At 34.9% G+C, this 14,047-nt stretch overlaps 1 protein-coding gene across 2 annotated transcripts in view; it reads left to right on the plus strand.

Annotated features, from left to right (window-relative positions):
- Positions 1–3,851: 3,851 nt before the first annotated feature.
- Positions 3,852–14,047, plus strand: part of LOC107720377 (collagen alpha-1(VIII) chain-like) — a 17,191-nt gene continuing 6,995 nt past the window's right edge. The window contains exon 1 of one of the 2 annotated variants that reach the window (XM_016528061.1): positions 3,852–3,891. The gene's annotated coding sequence lies outside the window, so the exon portion shown is untranslated. Of the gene's footprint in view, positions 3,892–4,027; positions 4,104–14,047 lie in introns of those variants that run through there. The other variant, XM_016528062.1, reaches the window with a different exon arrangement.

Genomic DNA, 14,047 nt, shown 5'->3' on the forward strand with positions numbered 1-14,047 from the left:
TATAGAAAATCATTGTTTGGTGTCATATAATTTCAAGGTTAAAACTTTGCCAAGATCAACGTGACCTTTCTTTTTAAGAGCTTACAAATTATCATAATTGTGTTAACCCGTGGCCAGGGGGAAAATACAGATACATAGTCAGTTTGTTAAAATATACTGAAATCACGGCTCGCTGGACGACCCTTGATTTAAAGTGTAACACAACAAATTTGAAATCGGTTTAATCAGGTGGACTTGGGATATTCAGATCCGAGTCCTCTCAAAACCTGAATGAATTAATAATAATTAATTCCCTACAATTACAGTTAAAATTAAGTAACCAAAGTCATTACAGTCAAATAAGATGTATGGCCGGTAAAAAACAAGATACCATTCTAATTCTACAATAAATATTTTTTCTCATCACTAAAAATCAACATTCTGTGCGGGAAAGAGTTTGTATACAAATTGCAGAAGTAGCTATCATATCTTGAATTCCAACTGTTTCTGACATGTATAATTTTTCTGTTAAACTTTTCTCAGTTTTGTTGCATTGCCAACACTCTCTAAAAATGAATTTTGAGAATGTGAACTACCCTTACACCAGTGTAAAATAGTTCAACCCCATAAGAATGATTCATAACTTGTTCATTTGAGTATTAATGGAAGCACTGCGCAAGATTGCGCTGTTTATGCCATTGTGAATCCAAACAATATGATTAAACGTGGTGGGTGTTTGGCTGTGTATGCCGGTGTGTGGCAAGCGAAAATAATATCCCGCCATACAAGGCAACATTCCAAAACACAATAGCATAAGCCGCTTTAACGGAATGTTGTTGCTTGTAAATCTGGCACTTTGTTTTGCCAAAAAGAAGATTTTTGCCACGCTTTGAAAAAAAAAAAAACATGGTTTAGTGTTTGACACAGTGTTCTCTTGTCTCAGGAATGGAGGGGAAAAACGACCAGAATGAACAGCAGTCTAACTCTTGCAACAATAAATAAATAAGACTAATTTCAGACAAATATTTTGAGTTGTTTTTGAACAACTGTCAAGATTTCTTGCCGCACAAATTGTCCCTGACCTCTTAAAAAGTTCACTTTTTCCGCCGTGTGGCAGAAACAGTCCAGACACCCTCACAGCTGTCCACTGACACTGTCCAACAGCACAAGAACAGAGGAATAGCTGGAGGTTTACATTCACCTGCTAGCGTGAGTCACTGGATTCAGCTGCCAATGTCACAGATTAAAGTCATTTCATCGCACAGCAGGAAATAAATAACAGCATAATCTCTGGAGTTCTGAAAACATGCAAGACCTGCATTAAAATGGACGCACATATAGGTAGTTTAGATTAATATGATCAAATATAGGGATGTGGGGATTTTGTAATGATGCTTTCTTTTGGTTACATCATTACACCAGTAGGTGGCGACAAAGGACTGTCTTTATGAGTGAGTCGCCAATCATGCAAACTTTCAGGAACCAAAAAACAACTGACTAAGTTCGTAATAGTGTATTACTCTTTCTATTTCTGTCATATATGGCTGAAATAGTATGGTACTACGTTATTTCGAATTAAACCACGTCATGAATCATTCACTGAACCGATTCATTTATAAACACTCGCTGCATTTGAAATCAAATACTTCCCTATAGTATAAAAAAAAAATGGTGTGCCAAAAGCAGGGGCGGATTTAGTGAATTGGGGGCCCCAGGCAAAATATAAGAATGGGGCCCTGTACATTTGCACACATTTACCTAGATCAACCTTGAGGTTCCTTTTTTGTTGTGATGCTTGCTGTTGCACAGTGGTGCCACCTAGTTGTGTCCAATGTTTCTACATTTTTCATGTACATGTTATAATGGCTTTCTTTAATGTTGGGGATGACGAAATAGCAATTGATTTACATTTGAGATACAGGTTTTCATAAAACCCAAATAAATTATAAAATAATAAATCTCACAATTGAGCCATTAAACCATTTTTAAAAGAGATGAGACGGAAGTGTAAATTATTGTATTGATTTAAAACGGGGTTATGGGTGGATTTTTTTTATTGGTCTGAACAAAAACGGCAGACTGGATTATTGAAAATGAACATTCATTCTCTGCCAGCAGGAGGCGCTTTTGGAACGTAAGAAATATAGTGGTTTCCCCGGTAATGACTGTAAACAAAGCAGCGCTGCGCTCATAAACGCTACTTTACAGATAAAATGAAAATCCCATTGAAACTTTTCTGAAGACAGTCGAGATTCATTCATATAAAAACCTGAATTAGTGAGAATGAGAAAAGTGTGAAAAATAAAGCCTATATTGACGAGGAAAGTCCACTGATGAGTTACCAGCATAAGCCTATATGTGCCTGCGCTCAGCCCAATTGCCTACACTCTCCAAAGGCTGTCTAATTCTAAACTTTAAAATGCATTTATTTTTATTTTAACTACAAATTTAAATGAAACTGAAAAAAAAAATGAAAAGGAAATTATACATTTACACAAGGATTATATCAACCAAGTGAATGCGTCCTCTACTTGGGTTCTTCTCATAAAAGAGTAAGCGGCATTTAAAACAATAAACATATAATACGCACTGTTGCTCAATATTTAATTACAGCTTTAGTCTTCAGATACATGATATTTTTATTTGCTACAAGCATGATACACAAGAAGAATGTTCAAAGCGGACACGCAGATGGTTGTCTTGGTAATAAACACCGTAAACAGCAACCGTTCGTATGTCAGCACTTACATCTCTGAAAAGCATTTTAGGGGGCCCTTAGCTTTTGGGGGCCCAAGGCTGTCGCCTACCTTTGCCGCCTCTGGCCAAAAGAATAGTATGTCCGAATTTATTTGATTACAAAATACATTAATTTGTAATGTATTTCATTAGATTACACAAGTTTTGTAACTTAATCGAAATACTTTGAAATACTAATAAGGTATCTGACACTAAAGGTCCTCTAGAGAAAAATGACATCTGCCAAACAAAGGGCTTGGTTTTCCTCTGCATATCAGTTTCCCACAATATTTCTTAAAGGTAAAAAAATGATGGTAAAAAAAAAATGAATTGGAAGAACAGGGTCAATTGTACTTAGTTTGTCTGCTGGGAAACAGTACTAAATGAAAAAAATATGATCTTTCAACAAACAAGCAATGATCTTCAAAAGTTTACACCCCCTGCTCTTAATGCATCGTGTTTCCTTCCTGAGCTTCATCGGTGAATGTCTTCACCTTTTGTAACAGTGTATGAGTCCCTCAATGGTCCTCAAAACATTCATATAAAGTCAAAGGCTACCAGCAACTGTTTTGTAACTACATATATCTTCTTTTGTGCTCAGCAGAAGAAAGAAACTTGCATTAATACATTTTTGGGTGAACTATTCCTTTAATTCAGTATGGCTTCTAACCTGACTAAAGTCTGTTGAATGGCTGCACATTCTTGGTTTTAATACTCTATATATTTTAATAAATATTTTAGTCTGTTATTTTGTACATTACGGTAGTAAACAAACTGACGTATGTCAGCTTAAACATCAATAACAGCCCTTGTTGGTCAAATTATTTTAGTTTATTTATTTATTTTGTGTAGTTTTTTTAAAGTTTTTAAATGGCTTGAATAATTAAATGTAGTCGACTGTGGGTAACTGTCATAAAGGAACCTCATCATAGCTACTGCATCAACGCCCTGGTGGAGGCTTATGTGATCGCTTTTCTCTCTCTCTCTTTCTTTCTTTTTCCTCTGCCCACCTCCTTTGAGGAGTTGCCTTGTCCCTCCTGCCTGCCCATAAAAGTGGAAACCATGCTGCCTGAAGCCTTTAACTACATTTCTCCTTCTGTCTTCTGGATCTTCTTCCCTCACTTCTCACTCAGAGAGAGATAAACCGAAGACAGAGAGAGGCCAGGAGAGAGAGAGGTGAGCTCTCTCTCTCTTTCTTTCTTTTTCCTCTGCCCACCTCCTTTGAGGAGTTGCCTTGTCCCTCCTGCCTGCCCATAAAAGTGGAAACCATGCTGCCTGAAGCCTTTAACTACATTTCTCCTTCTGTCTTCTGGATCTTCTTCCCTCACTTCTCACTCAGAGAGAGATAAACCGAAGACAGAGAGAGGCCAGGAGAGAGAGAGAGAGAGGTGAGTGCTGTACATATATAATGTGTGCTGCAGGGGGAAAAAGAAATAAAATGATGAGTGACTTGAAATATTGCTCTAAGTATTGATATTGATCTGAATGGGAGTGTACATGGAAAGGAAAATAATATCAGTTCATGCTAGACGTTTCTTGTCTAATCATGTTCCTTGATGATGCAACTTCTTTCTTTCTTTCTTTCTTTCTTTCTTTCTTATTTATTTTTTATCCATCATTTGCCTATATTGTGCAGTTTCCATTGATTGAAAAAAACATGTAATTATTAAATAATTTTTAGAATGTAATTTCCAGGCCTGACAAAAATAAATGGTATTTAATCAAATATTAAAAATGATGGTTATTTCTATTGTGAATCTTGGAGTGTGAAATATTTTGATGTTCCTCGAATGTTTTGGAGATGTATGTATGTTTGTATTTGTTTATTTATTTTCATATTCCATTTCCAGCTCCAGTTACTTAATTATTTCATTACTGATTATTTTTATATTTGAACAATAATTGGTCCTAAATTAATATACTAAACAGAAACAATAACATTTTTGGTAAATTAATATATATATATATATATTGTTTTTTTTAAATTATATATATCTTAAAATTGTGATAAAGCATAGGGTTTGTGATAAAATATGAGAAAATATCAAAACTTTTATTGTGAATTTATTTTTTTAGTACACTAAAATTATTAAATAAAAAAATTAAGGTTTTTAATGAAATATGAAAAATTATGGACACTTCCATATTTACTTCTTTTTTTTTTCTAGTTATCCTGGGCTGTTAAATATTTGATCAGCAAGTGCTCTTTGTGAGTACACTAAAATTATTTTTCCAATAACAAAAAAGTTTTGGAAAATTCAAGGAAATTCATTAGTCAAAACTTTGTGAAACCAGATAACTTACTTTTAGTTATAATAGTTACTTTATTTAAGAAATTATTTAGGATTTTATATGCATTATCATTTATTTTGATATGCAATAATAACAAAGTCAAGTGGCTTCAATCATTTTTTATTTGATTTTGGATTAAAGATAAGTGTGGATTCAGACTGCTGCTTACCACACCTGCTGTTGTGCAAGAGTCTTTATCCAGCTTGGTCTGTACATTTCTAGAGCCTCATTCACTTTAGACACAAGATGATTTAGTATTTGGTTTGTAATGATTATTATCATTATTAATTTAATTAAACAAAAGCAATACAATTTTTGGTAAATTAACGTTAGTTTTTTTTCTTCTTCTTTCTTAAAATTGTGATTTCCAAGCATGAAAAGTTAGGGTACTTAATAAAGTTTGAAACATTATGTACATGTCTATTTTGAATGTTTCTGAGAACACTAAAATTATTAAACAAAAACAATAAAATTTTTGGTAAATTAATGGTAGGGTATTTATTAAATGGGGTATTTGACATTTTTCTATAATTTTCTGAGAAAAATAAAAATATTAAACTAAAGTAATATATTTATAACACACACACACACACACACACACATATATATATATATATATATATATATATATATTAAAGTACCATTTCTTTCCAGGAAAACTATTGTGAACATATTTAACACATTGTCATATGAACAAGAAGTTTAAATAAGTCCAACAAGACTGAAGTACTATACACGTAACACAGTGACATTTTCAATACATTTTAAATTACAGTGAAGAACCGCTTTAACCGTTTAGGATTCAGTCAATGAATGAATCATTAGACTCATTCAGTCATTAGCCTTATTCAGTTTTGTTCCATTTTGAAACTAAGTTTTCCCTTCTCAGAGTTGTTTAGCTGCAGAGCATCTTTTACCTCCATGCATTAATCTAATGACCCTCACAACCCTGCCGTCTCTCTTTCTCTTTGGAACTTTGCTGAGCAGCTTGATTCATTAAACAGTCACAGACGCAGCCTGACCTGTGAATGTTCTTCCGTCAGTTCCATCCAGCTATTAACAGATTGATGTTTTATAACTTTGTTTTTGATCTGAATGAAAGCCATGCACTCTTACACAAATAGGAAAATAAAGGAAATCCAAGGAAGGCGAGTCTTGCTTGGGATTTTGTAGGATTTCGGATGAATTGGCTTGCTTCGTTCCCTAGAAATGTTTTGTGACAAGTGAAAAGTAAACATTTTTTTATTTAATAGCACGTACTGTAGTTTGGATCATGAATGCAGCTATTGTCCTGACCTCGATCTGAAGGCCGAAAGCTGTGTACCGTACAAATCTTCTCTTCATAGACTATATTGCAGGTCTTCCCTGGCAGTAGTTTCTCATGTCAGATCAGCATCATGCTGAAACAAGAACACCAAAATGTGGCGGACCAACAGTCCTCAGTTTAAGAGAGGTTTGGCTCGCGGCTTAGATTTGGTTTCTAAGACGCCAGATATCTGAAATCTGACAAGACTCAGGGCTAATCAAAAATTGATGCATTTATTATGTGGACTTTATCTGGAAAACTGGAAAAGCCCAGTGTTCTATCACAAAGAAAAAAATATAACAGGGAGCAGTTTGATCTTGTTTTTTCTTCTTCTCAGAATTGCGTGGTAAAAGCTAGAAATGGCAAGTTTTAAAGTCAGAACTCTGAGATATAAACTCGCAGCTTCAAGTTATAAAGTCCAATTCTGAGGGGAAAAAAGACTATTTTCTTACAATCGCGATTTCTCACAATTGTGACTTTATAACTCGCAATTGCGTATGGTCAGAATTGCAAGATATAAACTCTTAATTCTGAGAAAGTCAGAATTGCAAAAAAGTCACAATTTACCTTTTTTATTTTATTTAGCGTCAGAAACAAGCTTCCATATTTACAATATCACCATCAAAATATAAACATCGCCAATGAGTTAATATAAGGAATTGTACTGTAATAGCTACTTAATGAACAGTTTAAATTGTTGTTTGAATCATTTCTAATTGTGATTTTATCATTTACATTTGAGTTTTGACTTGGAAATGAGCAAATACTCTACAACAGACTTCCACATCTGCATCAATATCTCACCTACACTATTCATTTGTCAAAGCACTTAATAATCACGTTAAAGTATTCATGTATAACCTAATTAATATTCATGAGCTACATTTTTTATGAACTCCCAAGCTGAACCTGACTGAGAAAACATTTGCTTCGTGGAGTTTAGATTTTTATTTCAGTCAGGTGTCTTTTTTTTTTTTTTTTTTTGGTTTGGTTTGGTCAGTGTGGATGAACACACAGTAGTATAGGGATGGTGTGAAGGTTGAAAGTGTGCAGAACGAGAGGACATGGGCTTGGAATCTGACACATGCGCTCACAAACGAACTAGCGCACCTCTAGTCCTGGCCAGTGTTTGCAGTGATATAAATCACCAGCATCAGTGTCCAGCTGGAACAATGAAAGTCATCTGAGGCCATCTATTAGTGCCGATAAAGTATTCAGAGCATAGTTAGAGATTAGGAAATTGATTGGACATAAAAGACTGCATAGATTGCACTGGTGCATATTTGGCTTTGTTTTTGAACACTGAAATGGAGTGCAGTAACCATTCCCTGGATCTGGCGCCCTTTGAGAGCTTTAACTTTGCAATAGTGGTAAACTATATTATTATTTATTATTATTATTACTATTATTTATTTTTTTATTTTTTTATTTTACAGTGTGCATTTTTTTCTTAATTAAAACTAAATCTTTCATTTATTATATAAAAATAAATATCAGGTAGCTACTCAGGTAGTTTAAATAATATCAAATATTATTAAGAAAAAAGTCAACAAGGCAAGCCAAGGCAGCATTTGTAGTTTAAGTACTAAAATTACAAACTAAAACTGAAATAAAATGAATAACAACTATATAGACAAAAATTACAAAATTAAAAAGCTAATAAAATTGACAAAACACACACAAATATAATCACAAATTTTAGAACAAAAATGGAAAATATAAAAGCAAAAACTTCAAAATTCTAAATATTAATAAACATATATACCAAAATAACACTGATATACAGTAGATCCTGTCTTTGTTTTACCCCCTTAAACCTGTGGCCTCATATTTGGCTTGTTGATATACAGTCAACCCCAAAACATTTTGAATATAGTAGAACTGAATGCTCATTCTATAAAACGTGTGGAAAGAGAAATGGCATGGGTTTTATTATTTTATTTTATTTCATTCTTTTATTCGTTTATTTTTTTTCTTCACAAGAATCTAAGTGAGTTTGCCTGGTATGAAAATTAGTTTTGGTACCTAGTTCCTGAGATGGAAAAATATGATTTTCTTGAAAGGTCAGCCATAACCTTTCCAAATGAAATGATTAAAAAAAAAAAAATTTTTCCTGTCCTTTTCAGGCACAAATGGCACCCATTCCATTTTTCATAGATGAGACAGAAAGGATTTCTGCTGCCTCATCATAGCTTATATACTGCCCAAAATCTCTTATTCCCCATAGACTAAAACATATGGTTACATGAAAAACTTGCCTTCTACCTGAGAGAGAAAAGCGAGTGTGTGAGTTACTCAGTGAGCGAGAGAATGTGTTTTACAGCAGGCAGCAGTTCTGGCTCACGGTCCGTTCAGTCAGCTGATTCTGCATTCCGCCGTCCTGAGGAATAACGCAACTCAACCTCAGTGTATTTCAGCAATATCACACCAGGAAGACTCCACTGTACTGAATATCGATACAATGGCCAGTTAATATTGTGTAACTTTAATATAGTTACTTCTTTATAAAAAGGCAACACATTTTCTTTTTGGTGTAGGGGTATGGTTAGGTTTTGGGTTTGGGCTTTATATTAAATAATAGTATGTGGTTTGTGGTAATTAAAATTAATAAAGGAACAATAAAGGTTCCAAAACATTTACATTCAGGCATTTAGCAGATGGTTTTATTCAAAGTGACTAATCAAATTTGTCAAGGAGCCATCAATATTACAAATAACAAAATGAAAGCTTTGGAAAGGGTCTTATCACTGCGATGCTATGGATGCACAATTTTTGTGCCATTAAAGATCCTTTAAGTGAACAGTTCTTAAAATAACCACTTTTTTCTTATTGAGGAACTTTGTTCCACTATAAAGAACCTTTGGTGCATTTGAAAGGTTCCATGGATGTTAAAAGTTCTTCATGGAACCATGGATTTAAATGCAGAACCTTTATTTTCAAGAGTGTAGGTGAACGCCTGAGAATTGTAGCTATGTGTGTTTCATGGGAGAAATGTCTTGAAACTCTTTCTCACTCTTCCCATTTCCAGAGAAAGCATGACCTGTAGTAATTGGTAGGGTGGGAACATAGAGTGGTGTGTGTGGGTAGGTGAGTGTGTGTCTTTTGGCATCTTCTGCTGTTTACTGTCGGCACGTCATTATCACCATCATGGTGACTGTAAAGAACGTAAAGTTCTTCTAATTCAGTAGCCAGATCCGAAACAGCAGCTCCAAAATATTGCATCATGAATCCATTTGTCAGCATAATGGAAAGCAACACCCTATATTCTCTCTCTCTCAACATTTAAATGTATTAATTTTGCAGACACTTTTATCCAAAGTAACTTACATTGCATTCAAGGTATACATTTTATCAGTTCATGCATTCCCTGGGAATCGAACCCATGACCTTGGTTTTGCTTCTATTGTACAGTTTGAACTACGGGAATGCATCTGTAAAAAATTATCATTACTATAAAAAAAAAAAAAGGAGCCTCATTTGTATCCGTTCCATCTCATTGGGTTTCACTTGGCATGTTACAGATGCTTTTTATCCAAAGTGTCTTCTGATAATTTTATTACATTGACTATCACCCTTGGGCAACCTGGGGAAAAAGTGCAGGGTTTCCTTTAGTCATACAGGCAGTTGCAAACAATGAATTTGATCATGCTGGCTTGCTTTTGGGTTTGACACTCTTCACATTTCACAATAAGCAATATTTAGCCGATTCAATATTTTATAGCATAGCAAGTAGATTAATGTACCGTATTGGCCCGAATATAAGACGACCCTGATTATAAGACGACCCCCCCCCCTTTCCAGAACCTAGTGTTGTGGGTGTATTATTGACATGTCAAAGTCTAGACCCTGAATATAAGACGACCGCGTTTTTTCAGATGTATTTCCAAGAAAAAAATATCGTCTTATATTCGGGACAATACGGTATGTTCAATATAGACACGTTCATGTTATAGGTTTTATTAATTCATTTATTAATTTACCATATTCTGATGTTTACAGTTTTTTAATTTAATCTATAAAATAAATGTAATTTAATTTAATTTTTGAACATGGGAACCCTGAAAGTGTCTCAATGCAAAAAGTACTGGATTTAGATCTCGGATGTACCCCCAATTTATGTTTAACTTTTGGACACAAACTTTGGACAATTTAAGTTACACTTAAAACGTCTACATTTCATGACAAATGCAACCAAACTGCATTTGGAAACAAATTAGGCAAATTATGCTTTATTAAAAAACAATGATTATTCTAATTATTAAAATTAAGATTAAAATTATATATATATAGTGGTGTGAAAAAGTGTTGGCCCCCTTCCTGATTTCTTATTTTTTTGACTTTTGGGAAAATACTCTGTGGACTGACGAGACAAAAGTTGAACTTTTTGGAAGGTGTGTGTCCCATTACGTCTGGCGTAAAAGTAACACTGCATTTCAGAAAAAGAACATCATACCAACAGTAAAATATGGTGGTGGTAGTGTGATGGTCTGGGGCTGTTTTGCTGCTTCAGGACCTGGAAGACTTGCTGTGATAAATGGAACCATGAATTCTGCTGTTTACCAAAAAATCCTGAAGGAGAATGTCCGGCCATCTGTTCGTGACCTCAAGCTGAAGCGAACTTGGGTTCTGCAGCAGGACAATGATCCAAACACACCAGCAAGTCCACCTCTGAATGGCTGATGAAAAACAAAATGAAGACTTTGGAGTGGCCTAGTCGAAGTCCTGACCTGAATCCTATTGAGATGCTGTGGCATGACCTTAAAAAGGCGGTTTATGCTCGAAAACCCTCCAATGTGGCTGATTTACAACAATTCTGCATAGATGAGTGGACCAAAATTCCTCCACAGCGCTGTAACAGACTCATTGCAAGTTATCGCAAACGCTTGATTGCAGTTGTTGCTGCTAAGGGTGGCCCAACCAGTTATTAGGTTTAGGGGGCAAACACTTTTTCACACAGGGCCATGTAGTTTTGGATTTTGTTTTCCCTTAATAATAAAAACCTTCATTTAAAAACTGCATGTTGTGTTCACTTGTGTTATCTTTTACTAATATTTAAATTTGTTTGATCATCTGAAACATTAAAGTGTGACAAACATGCAAAAAAATAAGAAATCAGGAAGGGGGCCAACACTTTTTCACACCACTATATATATATAATTTTAATCTTAATTTTAATAATTAGAATAATCATTGTTTTTTATATTTATTTATTTATTTTTTGTAATATATAGACACTGCTGGCAGAATAGAAAAGCTCCAAAATAATGTAGGGCTGAGCATATAACCTACTTATCATGCCAGCATTGATTATATGGTTGACACCCAGCATGCTCTTCTTTATTTGTTTATTGTGAATTGAAGTGAAACATCTGGAAGCAGTCAGAAAAGCAGGAATGGAAATTTGATTATATTAGAATAGGGGCAGGACGATAACAGAGCTGTGGCATGAAACCAAGTAGACAAACGCTGCGGTTGTAAATTTTGGCCAAAAGAGTGGAGGAAAACATTGGTTCCTGCTCTCTGCAGTGGACGTGTAGGGTTGCTGTTGTTCCATCATGCCGTCCTTGTGGTTTTGACCCTCGCCTGTCAACATATTTCTCATTTGACCTTTGGCTTCAGCATCGAAATCTGTAGGATTTTTTTTTCTGGCATGCTTGAACATCCAAATGTAGGCCGGAGGGAACAACGTGAGAAGCTTGTTTCAGCCTTGTGAATTTGATAAATAAGCATGGATATTCAACCAGGCCAGGTTGTGAACTGAGTTGTTGGGTTCAGAATGAAGCTTTGAGGAGCCATGTTTTGTGTCCCATGACCTCTCCTGAACTGCTTCTCTTGAGATTGTTTTGCCATCTCTTTGGTGATTTATGCTGGGTGGGTACCATGAATGCGAATAAGAGCTATTGATTATGGTATTCCGTATCACTTAATATTTTTCAGACATGGCCAGCAGTAATTGAGAAATGTTCCAATGGAATGAGGCTGTTTTGATGCCCACAACATTTTTAAATATAGAGCATTGGATGGACCTTCACTTTGACTTGCCAGTCTCGTCAAACACAGAGAAAGAGTTGTTTTTCCTAAGTTAAGAGTTCCAGGCTGAGCGTAGTCAGCACCTAATAATGACACAAGATCCTCTGAAAACAAATCACTGGGTGGAGTTATAAATTAGGGAGGTTTGAGGAATGAAATTCATTTCTGAGAATGAAATGTTTGGTTTGTGTTCTGTGCCCATTGAATGAGGGAACTAATGAATGAATGAATGTCAAAGGATGTGATGTAGCCTATGGAAAACTAGGAATGCCCCTTAAAAATAACTATCTATTGAATAAATTATTTATCATTTCAAAAATAAAAATGTAAATAATCACTAATCACTAATGACAAATACATGTACATATAGAGCTGTTAAGTTGAAATGTTTAAAATTTAGTAATAAATAGTACATTAATAAATAAATTTTATATTTTTATATATTTTATATTTTAAATAAATTGCATTTCAAAAAACATAGGCCGGTTGCTTGCTTAATCCATTTTCCATTAAAAAATAATTCATTCATTTTTATTGATTAATCAAGAAAATGCTTTATACTGTTGCATAATATATTGATAATTGATTCATTCAGTTTATTTTTAAGTGCCACTCCTTCTCATCTGTATTAAAGTGTCCTAAATTATTCAAAGATAATGTAAAGATTAAAATAAATACAATTTAAAAAATTATAAAAAATTTGCTTCTGGATTTTTTTTTTTGTGCTGTGAATGGTGATTCATGATAGTGTATTATTTTTTTTTTAATTCATCATCATTATTCTTATTATTCTTATTATTTAAATGCATTCATTAATGATGGTGTATGGTGTACGCTCTCCCATAGAGAAACTGAATAAAGAATCAGGTTTGAACAGATGATACTGGAGTAGGTTTAGAGATGTAAAAGAGGTGGAAAGTATCTTTGGAGTCACAGTCAACCTGGCTGGCGGCATCCCAAGAAAAATGGTTTATGTGTTACTTTGTATTTTTGTTCTATTCGTGCTGGATCAGTCAAGATCTCCGTTTACAGTAGCTCACAAAAGGAAATCAAAGCTCTGGCATCCCACCCACACACTGATCCCAATACGTCTGTATGTATCAGGGGTGTGGACTCGAGTCACATGACTCGAGACTTGACTCGGACTCGAGTCCCAAATTTGATGACTTGCGACTCGACTCGACATAATTAAAGAAGACTTGAGACTCGACTTAGACTTTGACAGCAATGACTCGAGACTTGACTTGGACTTGAGCCCTGTGACTCGGAAAGACTTTATGATCAGATCAGAGTCGTTATTACTCTAGACGCGTCCCTGCGTGCTTGCGCTTGACTGGCAAAAAGCCAGAGACTGCGTTCAGGGAGCGCTGGATATACAGTATATGCTAGTATAAATTAATGGAGTAATAGCATAACTTACGACAAAAGAACCGAGATAAGAAAAAAAAAAAGACACAATTCGTATATAGCTATGTCCGCTCCGCTCCGCTCCAGCAATCACTTCACTGGTGCTCGCCTCATCATCACTGTGACCGCTGCTGTTAAACGCTAAACATATTCCTCACTTCTGCTGTTTGTCCGACACCGAGGTGCAACATGAGTGATGGATCCGCATCCCGTCACGACCCTCGCACTCTGCCAACTCCATGTGCTTTAATTTTCATTTTTATTTGTAATAAACACCTCTCTGAGACCTTTTTTTTT

Source organism: Sinocyclocheilus rhinocerous, unplaced genomic scaffold, assembly GCF_001515625.1.
Source record: "Sinocyclocheilus rhinocerous isolate Xijiao unplaced genomic scaffold, SAMN03320098_v1.1 scaffold1292, whole genome shotgun sequence".
NCBI classification, from domain to species: Eukaryota; Metazoa; Chordata; class Actinopteri; order Cypriniformes; family Cyprinidae; genus Sinocyclocheilus; species Sinocyclocheilus rhinocerous.